Here is a 7,956-nt window from a genome sequence, read left to right as displayed (position 1 = left end):
CTAGGCGTCCAACTCCCCATTTGACATTAGTTGTGAGCTATTTTTGAAGGTTCTGGCTTTTCGACATGGCCTCTGTGTGGCCAGAGCATTCATGCTCCAGTGGCCAGAAAGAAAGTCCCCAAACAGAAAACAAAAGTTTTAGCAAAAAAGCAGCCCTCAGTCTGTAGAGTTACACTATAAGTCCAGCTGTGTCCCCGATAAGTCATGAATCTGATGTTTACACTGAGGTTATAGTGTAATGGTGATAACCAAAACCTTAATACTGATCGAATGTTCAAGACACATCAAATAGATGAAAGTAAGAAAGATTCAATCTAGGCTTGTATTCTAAATAGTCAGTTTACCTTAGCAGAGAAATACAATTATCACATTCACTTTAGAAGCCTTAAGATAAACATAACATTACTTTTGTAGTTATTTCAGCCGCTTTCAAGTAGACCATGAATGAGATCAGGAAACAGGTTGCCTTGTTTCCTAGGCTTACTGTTATTCCTGGTATTAGTTCTCAGGAGTGGTGGGAGCTACATGACCGACATCTTTCATTGCCATCACAAACCATGCACTACATTTATTCTGGAGCACATTCAAGAGCTGAAATTATCATGGAAAAAAAGACTTGACTCCTATTATAATGTTAAGCACTGGTAAAGACATTTGGATAGCATCCATAAAGATCTATGGCTATTCCCAGACACAATAAAGTAACTACACAATAAAAGCAGTTTCCACCAAGATGTTAATTTTTATATACTTAGGTTTCAAAAGTGTACCAAAGTGTTCTATAGCATACAAGGAAAAATGGGTTTATTAAAAAGGAATTCAAGATGTATCCAAAGTTTCTAAATCTGCTTAGAAAAAAAATCAAATAGCAATTTATTAGAAATATCGAATTAAAAATAAAATTTTAAAGATTTTTATCTTTAGATAATATGACTGTAGAAAATGTGACTCCAGAACTTTCACACATGATAGAATGTATTAATTTGTGAGCTAAGATTGTAAGTCCAATACTTGAACTTTATTTAATATAATGAAAAGTAAAAATAAATTAACTATACACCCTTTTATATATTTTTTGTTCAATGTAACATCAAAATATTTTTTTTGGGGGGGGGGGAAAGGACTACCGGGGATTGAACTCAGAGGCACTCGACCACTGAGCCACATCCCCAGCCCTAATTTGTATTTCATTTAGAGACAGGGTCTCACTGAGTTGCTCAGTGCCTCGCTTTTGCTGAGGCTGGCCTTGAACTTATGATCTTGCTGCCTCAGCCTCCTGAGCCACTGGGATTACAGGTGTGTGCCACGACACCTGGCTCAAATGAATTTTTTAAAAATACATATATTTTTTAGTTGTTGATGGACCTTTATTTTATTTATTTATTTATTTATTTATTGTGGTGCTGAGAATTGAACCCAGTGCCTCACACATGCCAGGCAAGTGCTCTATCACTGAGCCACCACCCCAGCCCCTCAAATGAATTTTAAATACTCAAAATATTGAAAAACTACACCTACTATTTATTCATTAACCAGCTTCCAAATTGAAAATGCTTTATTTGGAAAATGAAAAGGCATATATTCTTATATCTATCTATCTATCTATCTATCTATCTCCTTAATATACACAACTAATAAAATCCTACAAAATGTATTCTCATGCCTCTTGTCTCTCCCTTTATCTCCCCTCTGTCTCTTTTCTCTCTGTCCTTTGGTTTCCATCAGCAAAGGTAGTTTTACATCCATTAAATAAGTCTCTCCTGAGCTCAGAGAACTGAACATTTTCTGTGCTTTTCATCATATGAAAAAGTAGCTGCTTTATTATGAATGACAGTCTAGCAGGCATCTTGCTTCTGCCGCAGTTGCCTCTCTTCCTTCATTAGTATTTTCGGCTCTGGCCAAGCATTCAGGAAGAAGCTTGAGGCTGTTTAAGTCACTCATTTACTTCGAGTGTGAATGACGGACTCATTAATTTAAAAAAGCTCTGCCCATTTTGACCCTTCACTCCTTACTCTCTCCTCAACTTCAGTTTTTCCAAAAAATGGTTGGAAATACCCACTTGGTTAAGAGTTCTCTTCCAAAAAAAGAAATAAAATGGTTGGTCCCTAGCCTAAGGCATGTGTAGGAATTAGCTCTGGAGATGCCGAGGCAAGAATGCCCAGGCTGGGCTAGGTTGGCTCTCCAACATACAAAGGACTGCTCTGGAATCCACTATTACTGCGCCAATGTTCTGAATCTTGGGATGAGAATGAATCTGAGAATACCAAATCTACTTGTGTCAAAAAACAAACAAACAAACAAACAAAAACGAAGTGGGTTTTAAGCCAGTGAGAACAGCAATGCAATGTAAGCCACAAAAGCAAGTCACGTACGCAATTTCAAATGCTCTAGTTGTCCCAGGAAATAAGTAAAAAGAAAGAAGTAAAATTAATTTTAATAGTATTTAGCCCAATGGGTACAAAATGTTTGCATTCACATGTTTCATTCTCTCTCTCTCTCTCTCTCTCTCTCTCTCTCTCTCTCTCTATTAAGTCTTTAAAATCAAGTGTGAATTTTACGTTTATAGCACATTTTAAAGGCCCTGCAGCCACCATGCCAGGTTCACTTAGGTCGGGACAATCTATTACATGAACCATATTGCCTTTAAAACATTTGCAGGGTCTTTCATAGTCAGATCAAAAGCTATAACAGAAATCATGAAGCTGAAACTACGTTTCTATTATGATGAGGTCTGAATTCTTTCATTTACATTTAGAACTCTAGCCATCAAACAAACTTTTCTCTAAGGATTATTTTATCACCCCATTTAATTCCCCACACTCTCATTCATGAGCAGCACCCCCCCCACACACACACACACATACACTCTCTTACTCTCTACAGTGTCCCATCCTTGACCCCTGAGAGCTGCTTAGGGAATTAGGAAACTATTTTAATTATGATTTGCTATTTGATACCAAAAAAACCCTAATATGCTCTGTTTGAAAATGTGATTGACCTAAGGTACAGAAAAGATCTCCATCAAAGCTCCATTTAGGTCTCTGTATGGCCAGAGGACTGACCCCAAGAAGCAAATATCTCTGTGATTTGAAAAAGCTCAATATGTCAGAACTTGTTTTTCTGTGCTCTGGGCCTCTGGTCAAGTTTTGAAATTAGAAAGAAAACAAAATATGACCTGATTATCTGCATTAAAAAAATTTACTGCGATCCATAAGAAAGCTATTAGAGCTAATAAATTGTTTTAGCAAGTTTGAAAGATCCAAGCTCAATATATAAAAATTGATTCTATTTCTATGAACTAGCAATGGACAATTAGAAATTGAAAATTAAGAAATCAACAACACCATTCACACTAGCATGAAAAATACAAAATGCTTAGAGAGAAATCTGACAAACGATGTACTGTGAAAATTATCAAATTTTGCTGAGAGAAATTAGAAATTAGAGGATCAAAATAAATGGAGAAATACACTTTGCTCATGGGTTAAGGGGTTCAATAGTATCAGGTTATCAATTTCCCCAAATTTATCTATAGTATCAATACAAATACAATCAAAATCCCAGAGGCTTATTTTTCCTTTTCTTTCTTTCTCTCTGCTGTTTGTCTTTTTATTATTATTATTTATTTCTTTTTGGAAGAAAACCAGAAGCTGCTTCTAAAATTTATTTAGAAATTCAAATGTTCTAGGAAATCCAAAGCAAAGAAGAACAAAATTAAACAGCAGTATTTGATCTTGAGATGTCAAGCATAACGAGTGGGGGTGAGAATAGGAAAAAAAGAAGGCTTAGTAGTAAGTTTTCCCAGAGTATATTCAGATAAGAGGGTATGAAACACTTATGTGTTAGGATGTAGTAAAAGACAAAAGAGATCCATGTGGCACTGAATAGATTGGGAAATACCAAATTGACAGAGCCCAATAAATATTTGCTGGGTATAATAAAATCAGTTGGGTGGTGATGAGTCTTGTTAGAAAAAAGAAAGCTGCTCTCAAAATTCATAAATGCAATTATTTTATTAACATTATTTTATCCCACCCACTTCTAAAAAAGACTTGAAGTAGCTAATAATGATCTAGGAAAACAGCCAAAGATGAATTACCTTCCATATATATTTTATACTTGCACACTCCTGCAATTCTTTGATCAGAGGGGAGATTACTGAGTGACTCCCATTGTACATTACTAAATAATGGGGGAAAAACCAAAGGGCTTATATATGTTTACCACTGTCTAGACTTCTGACTTATTTTAGATCCATCTAATGCATGAAGTACAATGGGACATTTTCCAAGACCAGGAAGAGTAACTCGTAACTGGAGCTGTCGTCATGGTCCTTCTGATGTTCAGAAATTTCCCATGATTGTTCCAAGAAGGCAAACACTTGGGAACCACGCTGCAGGAAATGAAGGGTTTCATCTGAATGGCCACTGGCCACGCAGACCACAGTGTCATAAAATATCTTACCGGGATGGTATCTCCTGCTCCAGCATCGTCCCTTCCTGGGGGAAGTTTGGTTCATTCTAGAAAAGAAATTGGGGACTGGGGATTTAGGAGAGAGATTCTCTGTGTTTGTGAAAAGTATTAGTAGCAACAAATGACTCCTGACAGAAGACCTTAGGTTGCTACTTCAGGGATGCTATTGTTTAAGAGAGGAATCAGAAAAAAAAAAATCTTTAATGTGTGAATCTTATATGTTGAAAAGTGGAAGAAAATTTAATGACGCTGGACTCTGGGAGCCTTAAATATACTTCTGTGGGATAATGAAGATGAATTTTTAAATAAAAATAAAGGAGACAAACAAACTCCATGCACTTTTTCCCCCCACTGAAGAGCATCATTGCCTTGCCCAGAATTTGGAATTTGGAAAACTAAGGGCTGACTGCATTTGAATTCTGTCCTCAATTTTTATGCTTCCTGTCATATTCTTTCTAAATACAGAGGACATTTTTCTTTTGCCTCCCACTATTGTTCAAATCCCTAGTGCTTTTCACCAGGAACTTCATGATTTGAACCCTTGGTTATGTCTACATTTCTACATTTGCAGAAACGTGCAAACCTACACATATGTTATATTTTCCTCTGATTTGGTCTTGAGGTCCCTGTCTGGAGAGTGGCTTTAAATCTCAGTCTGCCATGATGGGGCTCCAGGAGATTTGGTCACAGGTGTTTATAATGTGACTTTTCTGTCCTGGCGGAAGGCCTGATGCCTAGGTGTCCTTCTCACAGAAACTTGTTTATACTGGCAGGTGCTTTTGTGGCTCTTGTCTGCCCTGTGTCCAGTTCACTCCCATCAAAATCACCACTCCCTAGACGAGCCCTGACCAGGAAAGAAATCGGGTTCAGGTGTGTCAGCCAGGTGAGACGCACAATAGGCAGCACAACAGAACTCGGGAAATACCAGATCCTGGAGAGAAGAGGGCCTGTGTCTCATGGAGCCCAGAGGAAAGGGGAGCCATCCAAAACATGCCTGCTCAACCTGCAGGTAGGGAGCAAAGAGAGACAGAGGGAGGGCAGGGGAACAGCTGGGGGTGGAAGGCTTTACTGGGGTCTAGGATGTTTCCTAAGCAGGTTTCCTGAGGGAAGTTCTGATTGGTAGGCTTAGAGCAGGTGTGCACAAGTTCTAGGTGGTCACACTATGACTGAGAGGTAGTCACTGTGGCATATCCAAACAGTCCACATGGCGTGTAGGGGTCAGTGGGCAGTCCTCCCATAGGCTGTCTCTATCTGGTACCACATTCACACCCTACAAGAGAGCCATATGGAAATTATTTCAGGACTAAATATGGTCTAGGCTTCCAATAGACTCTGGGCCTTTGCCATGTTCCATTTGCTTAAAATACCATTTCACACACAGTCTTTGTTTGGCTAACTTCCACCGATGCTCAGCTTAGTGGCCACTTTCTTAGAAAAATTCCTGATTGACCCTGCCAGTGATGATGAAGTCTCTTCGTATGTTCCTCGTGGAAACCCTCGCCTTTCATAACACTTATTTCGCCGTCATTTTGGCCGATCCTGTTTTCTCAAGATGCCCATGGTTGTACCACCCACCGCTCATACTCTACCTTGCCTCTCCTTCAGCAAGAGTCGGAGACAGACGTTGGAGGCCTCTTGTTCTCCTCCTCTGGAGTCTGGACTGGTCTTTACTAACCCACAGAACGGGGTGCGCCCAGTGGTCTACGATTTCCAAGGCAGGATCAGAGAAAGACATGCAGCTCTTTCCTGCGTCTGTTGAAATGCTGGCTCTGACCAAAGCCAGTTGCCCTTTTAGGATTCTAGTTCCTAAGGCTGTCGTGGTGGACACATGCTGCAGGTGCTCCCAGCAGTACCTCTGAAGAGCTCCCGGGAAACAGCCTGAAGAATTCAGCCCAGTGAATGAGGACATCTCCAGATAACCCCAGGTCCCAGCCATCAAGTCACAACCAGGCCTTGAGGCTCCCAGATGAGCCCCAGACACCATGGAACCCTGTGCCCTGTGCAGGTCCTAAGACGCAGAGTCATGAGCATAGCACACATGGTGGGTTCAAGTTGCTAAGTGTGGGGATCATTTGTTACCCAGCACCAGGAGCTGAAGTATCATTAGACAGTTGGATGTTTTACTCACCTAGGTGATAAGATCCCAAACTGTGAAGCATAACATCAGCGACTGTTTGCCATGAAAACTTTAGCAGACAACCACATGCCCATTGTGTAACAGAAACGTAATGAATGATCTTAACTGAATGGATAGGCGAGTGAGTGGGTGGCTGCTTTCCTCCTCTAGCTTCGCATTTATCTACCTCTTCCTTCAGCTTAAGTTTGGTGACTTGGTCACAGAGAGTTTGAGTGGGTCCAGGATGCTGTTTTCTTGTCCCTCCATTTCTGAACAATTAATTCTTCCTGTTTTCTCTTGACCATTCCTTGCCCCAACGAAGTGACCAAGAGAAAGATCTGGTGTCATTTGGAACTTAGAAAACCCATCTGGTGCAGCTGCTGGCGTGGGACAGCAGGGCACTGGAGTGGTGGAGAGGGCTTGCTGTGGTTTAGATGGCAAATGACCCCAGCAACCCATGTGTTAAAGGCTGGGTTCTTGGTGGCGAGCCTTTAGGAAGCAGGCCCGGTGGGAGCTCCTCATGTTACTGGAGGAAAGACCTTGAAGAGGACTGTGGGATCCCGGGCTCACTCTTTCTCTCCTTCTATTTTGACACGTCATCACTGACTGTCTTTCCACACATGCAGCTGCGTTGCCATCCATGTCGTGAGGTGACACAGATGAGGAGTGGCAACCCGACATGGGCCATGTCATCTGGACTTCAAGCCTCCCAAACTGTGAGCTAAACACTTTTTTTTTCTTTACAAAGTTAGTTTCCTTGAGTATTCCATTAGAGTCACACATAACTGACTTCACCACGATGCGGTACTATTCACTAGGAAGGTTCTGCCTCTCTCTTTCTACGTCTACCCTGTTATAGTTTGGGTCTTTAATGTCCCCTGAAAAGTTTATGTGTTAGGCAAGGCAGCAATGTTCACAGGTGAAAAGACTGAATAGTAAGAGCTGTAATCTTATCAGTGGGTTAATCCATTTGATGGATTAATAATTTGGATGGAGGGATCCAACATGGCGGCCGGCGAGCAAGCAGCATTTTCTATACCTCCGCAGTAACGGGATCAGAGAGACACATAAATACACTTGCATGGGACCTGCTGAGGATCTTCTAACAATATTCCACTGAAAGGAGACCTGCCGATAACTAGTAAGTCTGTGGGAGGGGTCAGTTTGTCCCAGGCGACTGAATCTCGGCAACGCGGATCAGGGACACAATCCCGCCGGTCACGGCGGCAGCTGGACTGGGCCCCGCAGGGCTGAGTCTGCGAACTGCCTCTGGCGGTTCAGCACTACGATCCACACCCCTACCACCCCACCGCCCTCCAGCTGGTTCGGAGCAACGTGGAGCAGGGACACAATCCCGCCGGTCAAGG

This window comes from Urocitellus parryii, chromosome 8 (assembly GCF_045843805.1).
Source record: "Urocitellus parryii isolate mUroPar1 chromosome 8, mUroPar1.hap1, whole genome shotgun sequence".
NCBI lineage: Eukaryota > Metazoa > Chordata > Mammalia > Rodentia > Sciuridae > Urocitellus > Urocitellus parryii.
The sequence above is the reverse complement of the archived record's forward strand: the minus strand, read 5'-3'. Positions refer to the sequence as shown.